Source organism: Taudactylus pleione, unplaced genomic scaffold (genome assembly GCF_031769625.1).
Source record: "Taudactylus pleione unplaced genomic scaffold, aTauple2 ptg000183l, whole genome shotgun sequence".
NCBI classification, from domain to species: Eukaryota; Metazoa; Chordata; class Amphibia; order Anura; family Myobatrachidae; genus Taudactylus; species Taudactylus pleione.
Window position 1 is genome coordinate 6,771,197 of NW_028284585.1, and position 10,068 is coordinate 6,781,264.

Consider the following 10,068-nt stretch of genomic DNA (forward strand, 5'->3'; position numbering starts at 1 on the left):
CTGCCCAATATGCTTGAAGTGCGCCAGCCGTATCACATGACTTGGCTGACAGCACCTCCTGATTACATCAGCAGATAAGCACGTCATCTCTACAAGACCAAACTACATCACCATAGTAACAAACAAACAGAAACAGAGCAGGAACATATGTCAAAACAGCGCTGCACTCAGTTGCATAGCAACCTCAATAATGCTAATAGCACAGACAAATCAGAAAAACAGTCACAAGTGCATAATACAGACATCAAAAGAATTGCGCATATAAGCAGACAAAATGACATGATCACAGACATTATAGCAATAATAACACATATATATATATATATATATATATATAACAAATATGCATAGAAAGTACTATTGTACTGAATATAGAATAAACATCATCAATTAACAACATGATAATTCTAGACCCTCATTTAAACCATGCGGTGCAACTACATCTAACCGGTGGATCCATCTCGCCTCACATTGTAATAATAAGCGATTTCTATCACCACTTCTCTTCGATTGTGGGATATGATCTATCATCCTATACCGGAGGCATGCCAAATTATGATTACAAGCCTAAAATTGGCTCTAGGATTATCATGGGCAGAGGGTGTTATTTAAGGTGAGTTGCTTGTTTGTATATTTGTATGGTTGAGGATAGCACTTAAAGTACTCAAATGTTCCATTGATCTTTTGGACTCAGTATGGTTTATTTTGAGGGGAGTGCAGCACTTTCAGCCTATATATATATATATATATATATATATATATATATATATATGTATATATATATATATATATATATATATATATATATATATATTGTGATAGTATCACTGGTAAAGTGGTCTGTGACAGGGACATTTATCCCAGATTCCTGTCTTATGTGTTTTAAATCCCCAGGAGAAAGTCTGCAGTGTAGCAGGCTTGAGTCTCGGCTTTTTGAAAAGCCGGTTTGGGACCTGGGGGTTGTGGGTGATAGGAGAGGGAGGGCTCCACCCACGGCCACTCCAGGTTTTGGTTCTCGCAGCCTGGTAACAGGCTTGATTGGGTTCCCACCTGAGGGTGGCCAATATAAGCCTAGTGTGTTGAGGGCTGATTGTCTCACCTGGGAAAGCAGGCAGGGAGTTTGCTCAGAGACACTTGAAAACCTATCTGTAAGTGTTGTGCTGTGCCTTGGTTGCTGGCATTAGGCCCTGCCAGGTTCTGGTAGTGAGGGAACTACCTGTGAAGCTAGTACCCCGACAGGGCTAGGATTTATGTTTATGTTTTCTTTATGTTGTTTCTGACATTGTACAATAAAGACTGGCGCCGACCAGCTTGTACTTGCATCCAGACTGGTGTGCTGCTTCCCTGCTGCTGTGGGTGTGTGTAAGAAAGGAGTCCTTCTACCCAGGAGAGGGAACCCCTAATCTGACTGTGTCACAATATATATATATATATATATATATATATAGTGGCAATGTGGAGAGAGAGGGCTATGACAAAGAAGCAGTCAATACAGTTTTTATTCTTGTATCTAAAACTGAACTATGTCTGTGATCTGTGCCTGCAGAACACCCTGTAGTGACTAACATTTTTCCTGTACTCACTTTGTACTACAAAGTAATATTAATGAAGCAAAAGTGTCGATTGTGAGGAAGACAAAAGGACATTTGTTGAATTTTGTTGAGGAGATTAACTGAACTGATAATATTATGATTTTATATTTTTATACATATTTTAATTTTCTGGATGTAAACTTTGCTAAAATACATGTACCTTTTATGTAGACTTTAAATAAAAAAGTTGGGTCTTAATACTCTCCTCAAAAAGACAGTCATAATGTACAGTACAGTACATTTATTATCCCATTTCACAGATTAAGCATGTTGAGTATTATAGTACAGATGACACACATCATAAACAGCAAATGAAACCATACTAGATACTGTTATATAAAATATATTTGAATAAATAAATTAATAATAATAATGATTATAATAATAATAATAATAATAATAATAATAATAATAATAATAATAATATTGAAATAACACATATAAACTAGAGAGGTGCATGGATCCCCATGTTTTGGCACTATAAAAGGATTTGGTTTTGGATCTGTTTTAAAAATTGATTAAAAAAAGCGAAAAACTTGTATTCATGAAATTTAGTTTGTTTTGTTCCTACAGTAATATTAAAATCAATAACATTAATTTCCCATAATTTTCAGTCAATTTTGACCACCCATTAGCTCACAATATTGTTTTTACCAATATTGGCCAATGGATGGAGTGAGCTGATTGGCTAAGCTTAGTGATAGAGCAGTGGCACACACACATGGCAGTTTCAAAAATAATGTAGCATATTAGGAAACATAGTGACACTGCAGGGGCAGATACGATGGCAGTTTAATATAAACTACATGATGCCACAGAATATTTTCAAGAACTAGATCAGAGGCCTCCAGCCAGCATAGGTAAATAAAGGTGGTGTATTTAGTGGAAGTCAGGTAAAGCATTGATTGATTGATTGATTACAGTGTTTATATAACTATAAAAAACAAATCTTGGAGATGGAATAAACTATTAAAAAACAAACATCCCAAATCACAATGATATTGATTTAAATAATTGATTGTTTGATTAATTACAGTATTATACGTGTCTATGTATACACACACATAATTGATGGACAAATACTGGAACTGAAATGGAGTTTTAAGACTACCTAATATGTGAAGGTCTAATATACCTCTGTGGCGGTACACTCAAAGACAACATAAGTTATACTTATGCATCAGCAAATAACATTCCAGAATAAAATGCTGTCCAGAACAATAAAATGCATATATTCTACTTTCACTTATATATAAAATGAATATAATAAACTACTCCTAACCTTCAATATATTTGTTATAGTGAGATGCTCATAAACTAAGGACAGTATGTTTGTAATGAAATAAGAATACCATATACAGGCAGATAGTGTTTTTTATTACACATTTCTTACTTATTGCACTTTCTACTTTACTACTATATTTTATATTTTGCTCTTTTTAGTCTTGAATATATTTTATATTTGATTTAATATGTTATATTGTATGCACCATATACAGATCTTTTCTTCTCTTCTACCAGTTAGTATTCAAATTATCTTTGGCAGCACCCCCATATCCCATACATGAATAGGTGAATTAAATATTGGGGACGTTTAGGGGGCTCTGGTGTGTGATTTATAGTTCTTGATAATTTCCAGTGCAATAGATATTTTCCTGTCTCCCTAGACATACACATTGCACTCATGGACACCATTAGGAGTATATTTACTAAAAGTTAATTTTAATCAATTTAAAAATGATGAATACTGATTAAAATCAATCAATATTGATTATGTGTTTCTGGGGCTAAATCATACATTTATTAACAGACAATTTTTTATTTTATTTTTTAAGTATTATTGGATGTGTGATTTAACCCCATAAACACAACACCAATGTTGATCAATTTTCATTGATTTAAAATCAATAAAAATCTATTAAAATCGACCTTTAGTAAATATACCCCATAGCCTCTTGTCAGGAATATTATAAGATTTTGAACACAAAGTTTATTCTTCAATGTTCTTTTTTGTTCCCTATTTTACCTTGTTTAAAGGTGACACCTATAGACTCGAGAAGGAGTAGGTTTTGCATGATCCAGTAGGTTCCAAAAGATGCTTGTCTGTGTCTGACACTGGGTTCCATAATAAGCATTCTAGAGCATGAAATAGCAGTAGCAGTACCAACACCTGCAAAGGAAGACCATGTTTTGAGCCTTTCCTTGCCACTGGGTATGCCATGATTCCAATCTTAGAAGTTTTAGCAAAACATTTTTCTTTTATTGTTAAAGGTGATGTTTTTTTTCTTACCATTGTGAATATTCTTTAGTTTTCAGGTGCCCTTTCATAAACATTTTTCCCCTTCACCACCTTTTTTTTCAAAATATTTTGTTGAATTTATTGTCAATAAAGAGGTTACAGAACTTTTACAATAATTCAGATAAGAGTAAAGTTTCACAACTTCAGTTGTTTCACATATAGAATTCAAACAGAAATGTAAACAAATATATAACGTTGAATTACAAGTGAATTATATTTAATGGGGAGGGGGTGGGGATAGGGGTAGACAAAGGGAAACACAAGAGGATAGAGAAAGGAAAGGAGTTTATATGGAGCTTGAGAAAACCTTCTTCGTATTAGCTGGGTATATTATCAGTATGAAAATATATGTAGATTATGAGGGTATAATTAAGCTTAGGTCAGTTGGCGTAGGTGATACCAATCAGTGGAATCAAAGATTTGTGCTATATGGTCTTGAGTATGTTTGTCCAAAGAATATATGTACAAACCCCATTTTGTGTAGAACTTTTCTACATCATTATTTAAGTCTGGTAGTGTTGAATGTCTAGCAAAATACAAGAGTTGCATCATCGAGAGACGGAGCTGACTTAGATGTAAAATGAATAAGAATGATTTTTTTGCCATAGTAACTAGAATAGCGATGATAGGGTATAGAATTTGTTTTTCCTTACCTAAGTCCCAGTTGGAGAAGTAAGCACAAAGGCAAGCAAGAGGGTCAGCTTTAAGTTTCAGAGTAAACAAAAAAAATATATAATTGATGTTGAACCTTGTTCCAAAATGTCCTAACTTTACCACATTCCAGAAGCAATGAAAGAATTTTGCAGAATCATAGTTATATTTTAGACATTTTCCCGACTCATTAAGGACCATATGTTTCCACTGTGCTGGGGATATGTATGATCTGTGAATAGTTTGGAAGTGAACCTCTTCAAGATATGCAGATTGAAGCCATTTCAACGTATCATCATAGTGATAAGCCAGGGCTGATGGTGATAGCATTTCTGGAATATCTGATTCCCATGCATAGTAAAGATTATTACTATGTGAGTCAGAAACATTATTCACTAATAAAGAATATAAATATTCAGTGTAATATGGGATTTGAGAATTCATTCATAATAGGGAAGTTAATGAGTCAGTAGATAGTGGGCTATATGTAGTTTTCTCCAAGGACAGAATGTAATGCCTAACTTGTAGGAACATATAGAAATGACAGTTATAGATATGTTGTAGATCTTGAAAGGAGTATAATTTGCCCCCAGGGTCGAACACTTGAGACGTAGATGAGTGGCCCTTTTTCCTCCACAGTGCAAAATTCGAGATAGACAAAGACGGTGGGAAAGCTGGGTTACTCCAGATAGGTATAAATGAGGTGCTAGAGAAGTTAGTACATAGCTTTTTGTGTCGCTTTCCCCATGCTAGGTAAGTATCTCTAAATATTATGTTAGATGCTATGGTGTGTTGGATATCCGTCAATTTAGAATGTAAGAGAGCTGCTGGTGCAAATGGTTCAAAAATATCTAATTCAAGGTCTCTATCCATGTAAGTAGATTTATTTAGTAACCAATCACTTATATATCTGAAGAAGACTGACAAGGAGTACAGATGGAGGTCAGGAGCCCCAAGACCACCATCGCTTCTTAAAGTCTTCAAATTTGATAATGAAATTCTGGATCATTTGTTTTGCCAAAGAAAATGAGACACTGCTTTGTTAAACTTAGAATATCCAGAGCAGAAAGAGCTATAGGAATCATCTGCATGATGTAGAAAAGTTTTGGAAATATAATGCTTCTAATCACAGCCATAAGACCAAGCAAGAAAAGGGGTAAAGAATTCCAATTATATGTGAGAGATATTATTTTGGATAATTTTACTGAGAAATTTTCTTTATACATGGTATTTAAATTTGATGGGATTTGTATGCCTAAGTATTTTATTTTCTCAGAGGTTATATGAAAATAAGTTAGCTTGGGGGATTGATAGAGAGTTTGGGAGGGATCGTTTATGGGAAGAATCTCGGATTTGGATATATTTATCTTATATCCTGAAAATGTACTAAAGGAGTTAATAATCTATATAGCTGCTGAAATAGATGTAACAGGGTCGGTAAGAGTTAGGATTAGGTCTTCCGTGAATAAGGCTAATTTAAGAATTGATGAACCTATCATGATGTTATGTGAAATAAGGATATAGTCAATTCTTGAAAGTGTCTGATGAGCTGCAGAGAGGCAGGTATACTCCTTGTCAGTAGGGTGGAGTTGTATCCACATGTCAACCAATTGTAATTTACTAGTGAAAGACAGAATCCCTAATTTTGGAAGTTTTAAGCAGTCATTTGGGGGATTGGAGCGATCTAGGTAGGGTGAGGAAATTAGATTAAGATCTCCACACACTATCATTGATTCGTGGCTAAAGCTACTCAATTTAGCTAGGAGGTTTTGGAAAAAGGACTTTTTGTTTATGTTGGGAGCATAAATATTACATAAATATATATGATGTATTGAGGCAAGTACATAGCAGCCTTTTGGGTCTGGTAATACCTGCTGGACTTGTACATTTAGATTTTTCCTAGCAAGGATAACAACACCCCTTGCTTTAGAATTATAAGTTGCTGCAGCTAATAAGGACCAATTAAGAATTTTTAATTTTTTGACCTCATCTCCAGTAAGGTGTGTATCTTGCAAAATGGCAATATCGATCTTCTGACGGTAAATCAGAATTTTTCACCTCTTTGCAGGAGAGTTTATACTGCCCACATTTAAAGAACCTATACAGAATTTATCCATTTCATAATTGCAGCAAAAAGTGGTAGTCATCAACCGTACCAATAATACCTTTAGCATATGAGAGGGAGGGGGGTGGAAGGGAAACACAATAGGAAAGGGGGGTAACCAGACATTATCAACAAAACATAGATTTGAGCAGAGTGCACAAATGATTAGTGCATAAAAATTGTATGCTAGTGACTTCAGGAGAAGAAAGTGGAAGATCATTAGAAATAACATTTCACACCGGCTATGATCTCCACTCCATTGAGGAGAGTATCAAAGGAGATATTATAATGCCCTGGTAGTTTAACATTACTAAAAGCTAGTAGTCTAAGATCTTAGGGCCTGATTAAGAGCTGCTCATAAGCGGCCGCTCGATCGCTGTGAGCGATGTTCGCACAACCGCGCATGCGTATGGGTCGTAATGCGCATACGTAAACTAGTCATTGTGGTCGGAAATCGAGCGCTCGCAAAACAGCGAGGGGCTGCTAATTTAATTGACAGAATGTACCATTTGTGGGTGGTAACAGGGGAAGGTGCTTGAAAACAGGAGAGTGGAGATCCGAACGCAGGCGTGCCTAATGGTAAAAAGGGCATTTAATGGGAGTGCATAATTAGTAAAGGAGCATCATCGACCACATCACTTGGTTGTCTTTAAGCCTGAACTGCTCACTGTGATTGCGGTCAGAAAAACAAACCACAAGCACTTCGAGCAGTTCAGATGCCTTTCGATGTACCCGATTAATCAAATAAATACTGGAGATGACGTGTGATGCGAACGGCAAAGGGGCATCTTTACAAAATAGCAAGCACATTTTTCATTCGCTCGCTCAGACATAGAGGCGTCAACAAACCGCAATGTGCGAGAGCTCAATTTAAATAGCTGGCCCCTTTTTAGGAACGACCATCCGCAAATAGCATCCGGCTCTGAATCAGGCCCTTAGTACAGTTAGTAAGTATAGATTAGTATAACCAATAACAGTACTGAAAAGTAAGGTATACAATACTAGCAAGGAAATTCAGTTATGAACATTTGCAAGGAATAAGCGTGCATAAGACCCAACTTAAATACCAATGTATATAAGCACTGAATAGGGTAATGTAAACATAAATATTTTACGAGTAGAATTTAATGGCATTTCCCACTAAAGTAAGTGTTTCTGGTCATATTCCAGACCATGACCTGGGAAAGTCTAAGGTGAAGATTTTTGAATCATTTTAGAATGGGTCGGAAGGATAGTCTGATGTAACTTGATTAGCAGCCTCCCTTTCCTCTCGGATATATCCAGCAGCATCATACTGGTTGAGAAAGTCTTTGTAAGAAGACCCCTCAAACAGACGGAGTCTTGCAGGGTAAATCAAGGCGAATTTGCATTTAGCTTGGATGAGCTGAGAGCATAAAGGGGCAAATGCCTTTCGAGCCCTAGTAAGTTCAACCGAGTAGTCTTGGAAAAATATATAATCTGGAGCCTTCCCAAGTAATTGAAGGAATCTTGCATGATGCATTCCAAATAAGCATTTTGTGAAGGTAGTTTAGACAGCGTAGTAAGGTTACTCGTGGTCTGGCATTGGTGTTGGAGGGAGCTTTGCCCACTCTATGTACTCGTTCCACTACTAAATCGCGGCATTCGGATTTTATGCCCAGTATTTCTGGAAGGGTTTCATGCACAAAAATGGATAGTGCTGGGCCTTTAATAGACTCTGGGAGACCGACCAATCTGATATTGTTTCTACGCGAGCGGTTCTCCAGGTCATTGATTTTGTTCCAGAGGTGATAATTCTCTTTTTCTAGTTTAGTGTTAGAGTGCTTAAAGTGAGATACATCAGTAAAGGCTTCACCTACTATAATATGTGCTCTATTTCAGAGACACAAGGTGTTAACTTCTGCAGATGCTGTGTAATGTCAGTAACTGATTGCATGAGAAGAGATGCCATAGTGTTTTTTATTGCTTCTACCATGTCCCCATATGTGATAGGTGAGTCAGAAGATTTCTGTACCTGATTGGGGTCAGTGGAGTAGGTTGCAGCTGCTGCCTTTTTAGCCGCTGGGGAAGCTGAGAGCGAGTCGATGTCCAGCATGTTGGGATCAGCCTGTCTCTTCTCCTGTCTTTGCCGCAGGTATGTCTGAGGAAAGTGGACAGATATTTGTTCATCAGCAGTCAGGCAGGTGAGCGTAAGGTTGGCGCTAGGCTGGAGTCTGGAATTAGCCTTGAAAAGGTTTTGTACCATTTGTGCAGCGGAGTGCAGTTATGGAAATGCTCACTCCATGAAAGCAAGGAACCGGAAGTCTGCCCTTTCACCACTTTTAGTAGATGTTGAAGTACTATGATTGGAAGCAGCCGCAGCATTAGTATTGGGTCACTGCTCCTGTTCTTCTATTAACTGATCCATGATTGGTTTTATTTTTGACACCAGGACAGCTACTGTTGTTTAACTTAACTGCCTCCACACTAAGTGAACGCACAACAATGAGATAGGGAAAGGAGAGACCTTTACAATGCAGTTTTAATAAAATAATGGAGTTTTTTTTTCACACCAGTCAAGAAATGATTTTTTTGGTGCAGTTGATGGAATGGTTACCACTGCACACACCATCATTTACACTGCAAATAAAACACAATGCAATTTCTTTGAAAATGTTTATTTTTTTGTACACAAACACTGGCAATTGTTTTCATGCATTAGAAGGAACAGGTCTCCTTTGTGATAATTGTTTTGGGGTGTTGATGATGTGGTGGAATTCCACTGCACACCCCATTGCTTATACTGGTAGGAAAACACACAGCATTTTTTTCATAATTAATTTTTGTTTTTGCAAACAATGGCAATTGTTTTCATACACTTGGAGGAACAGGTTTCCTTTGTGAGAATTGTTATGGAGTGCATTCAATGGGGGATACCACTGCTCACATAATGGTAATAGAGAATGCATCACTTGTCTCAACACACACTTGAAATAAACAATATATTTAAATTGAATTAGAAAACACTGCAATTTGTTTGTTTTTTGACCAAAGTAAAACAAAATATTTGTATGCAATTTTTTTTATAACAGGAAAAAAGACTCAAAACAAAGATGTCTTCTCGGGAGGCAGCAGCCTCAGCTCAGACACAGTAGAGTATTTTGGACAGGTAATCAATATACTGCAGTGATAGATTTCCTTGAGAAAAAAAAGTGCAGTTCACTTTAACAAACAAGCAAACAAAAAATCAACAGCACAACACAGTAGCATGTGTGTTTGCACTGCAGTATGTGAATGTGCAATCTATGTGTGTGACAAACAACATACACACATACCATGTCAATGATGCCTGCAGAAACCCTTTCCAGGTGCCTATTCCATCTACCTACTACTAGAGCAGAGGCATCACCAGGTCTGGTGACATTTGGTGTTGGTGTGCACTTCACATCCTCCCAACATGGCGG